Raw genomic sequence first — 2,862 nt, forward strand, 5'->3', positions numbered from 1 at the left:
TGAGACACATGTTGCGGGAGTTTCTTTAGCTTTTCGACTTCTTTGATGAGGTTTTCTATTTGGTCCGAGAGAAATTTGATGGTTTTATTTTCGATAGGATCGGAGGTGAAAAGCGGTGTTACTGAAGAAATGTGCTCTTTCGTGTTCCAATCATGATGGTGCATAGTCATCTCCTCTATCAATCTCCAGGCCTCGTTAGCAGTGAAGTTCATGAAGTTACCTTGAGAAACAGCATCAAGAGTAGACTTTTTATTCCAATTCAGACCTTTGTAGAAGGTCAAAATTTGAATAGAGCTCTCAAGACGGTGGTTCGGACATCTTCGAAGAAAATGTTTAAATCTTTCCCATGCAGTGTAGAGTGATTCATCGTATGCTTGTTTAAAGTTTAAGATATCATTCCTAAGTCTGATTTGTTTGATGGGGGGAAGTACTTGATTAAGAAAGTTGTTGCCATTCCCTCTCATGAGGTGATAGAGTGAGTTCTAACCCCTCGAACTAGGTTTTCGCATGAAGAGTTAAGGAATAGGGGAACAGATATAAATGAACTAAATCTAGTTCAACCCCGTTTTTCTTATATGAGTTGGATAAGTAGAGGAATTTGTCTAAGTGAGAGTTGGGATCATCAATTGGTAAGTCGTGGAACTGGCAATGGTTCTGAATGAGTTGTATGATGCTATGCTTAAGCACAAAAGATGCTCTATTAACCTCTGGATAGAGTATCGGTCCTCCTTTTCCTTCTAACGAGGGTTTGGTGATGTCAGCGAGAGTGATGCGTGCGACCATCGTCGAACTATCGTCAGGTAAGTGTAAATCTCGTCGGATGGGTACAATGTATGATATCAGATACAAGAAAGGATGTGTCAGAAGAATTCTTAGCGGTCTAAGTAGGTCAAACCATCCTAAAGCTTCACTAATAAGGAAGTCCATTTTAAACTTTTAAACTAAATTAAGCTAATATTATCTAACTTAACTACGGTAAACTAGTAACTTTTGACAAATCTAGTCTCAGTCAAAAAGGGTCTCTTAAAAATTAACTAATCTAAACAGTCTCCAAATCGTACTACCGCTCCCCGGCAGCGGCGCCAAAAATTTAACTCCTCCTATGATATGCCTAAATCGTACGGTTTATTTATGCGGTGTCGTTAGGCCGCAAGGTGTTGATACGAACTTATCAACAGAGTTTTAAATTTATATTTTGCTGGGCCTAAATCTATTATTCCTTCCTATGGGTTAGCAAGGGCAAATATGACCTAGGATCGTTCCTTGAGAGGTCGAATTTGAAACGGAGCTTATTAAGATAATTAAGTGATTAAGAGGGGTTTGTACTCAATTTAGTATCCAAGACTAGCGGCCAGGTACACCTTGTGTGGAGAAGCAGGATCCTTTTAGTCCCAATAAATTGGCGACTGTTCAAAAAATCCAACAACCAAGTCCAACCGGTTTATTCTAGACACCACTTTATCGGGAATATCAAATCATGTAAAGGTAATAGTCGGGTTGATTTGATATATAATTATATTTTGAAATATTAAAGCAATATAATTAAAATAAGCTAGCTAGCATGCAACAGCTAAGGACAGAGAAGACGTGGTTCACCATGATTTAAGATAACATAGTGTCGAGATGATTGCGAGACACTCATTGGATGGATATACCTTGGTGTAAACACTAGATTCCCTACTAATTGATTTCTGATTAGCATGTCACGAGGAACTAGGCTATCGTGATTCTGATCGGATAGACTATGCTCAACTCCCGACGCTTTATCCCGTTTAAGGATATATGCGGCCCATCTTGGATGCAATGCATACCTTTGGCCCACGAATAAAGTAGCATAGCCATATATATATAATATCTAACCTTTCTTAAAACCTTAGTGTATCACCCACGTGAGTGGTTATGATTGTGTTTCGAATTCCTTTCTGTCAATGGTTTGGTAAAATCTAAGGGTTTGTAGACAATTTAGAATTCTGATAGTTCTCAGTTATCCTTAAAGATTTATAAGCTTAGTTTAAATTATAGTGCATTAAATTCCCATTTATGATTTAAACGAGCTCTTACTTAAATCTACCTAATAAATCCCTTAGTTATCCACCATGTACTACACTTATAGTGGTTCCATAGCTTCTAACATTGGCCATGCTCAAGTTGTCCTATAGTACATCGACACGAGTCTTATACTCTTGACCAATGTCTTGTTCTGGTCCTACGGTAATTCCCCATGTACTTTATAACATTTCCAATGGATTCAAACCTTGACCAATGTATAAACACAAATAATTAATTACCTAATAATTGTTGACTTTGTAAAAGGTTTTAATCACATTTATTGGTGGAAGGACGATAATAACGAGGTTTAATATCATAGACAGAAAGCGAGTACGAAACGATATTCATCCATAACTAACATTATTAAATCATGGCAAACAATCAAGTAATTACTTACACATCATGGCAACAAGCATTTCTAATATTAATAAATCACAAACATCAAACAAGAATATTAAAATAAATTATTAAAAGAAATGATAGATATTACCAAATAATGTTGACAGAATAACACTTATATTTCTTCATAATATCCATAGTGTTACAATGCTTGATAGCTTCTACTACTAACTACATACTAATCTCCTATTTATCACTAGAGAGCGACAAAGGAGAAAAAATTATTTTCCTAATCTCTGTAATTTTCTCTCTTTAGAAACTAGAGAGAGAAAGTAGAGAGAACTAATCTCCTACTGATCACTAGAGAGCGACAATAGAGAGATGTTTTAGAAAGAGAAGTGAAGAAGGTGTGTGTAAAAATGGATGACATGCCCTTTAAATAGACTTGGTTTTTGCTTGCATATGGCTGGCAGG

At 36.4% G+C, this 2,862-nt stretch overlaps 1 non-coding gene across 1 annotated transcript; it reads left to right on the top strand.

The window, feature by feature from the left end:
* Positions 1–300: 300 nt before the first annotated feature.
* LOC139894914 (small nucleolar RNA R71) lies at positions 301–407 on the top strand. The gene has a single exon (XR_011775390.1). It is a non-coding gene; the product is annotated as a small nucleolar RNA R71 (small nucleolar RNA).
* Positions 408–2,862: the final 2,455 nt, after the last annotated feature.

Source organism: Rutidosis leptorrhynchoides, chromosome 2 (genome assembly GCF_046630445.1).
Source record: "Rutidosis leptorrhynchoides isolate AG116_Rl617_1_P2 chromosome 2, CSIRO_AGI_Rlap_v1, whole genome shotgun sequence".
Lineage (NCBI taxonomy): Eukaryota > Viridiplantae > Streptophyta > Magnoliopsida > Asterales > Asteraceae > Rutidosis > Rutidosis leptorrhynchoides.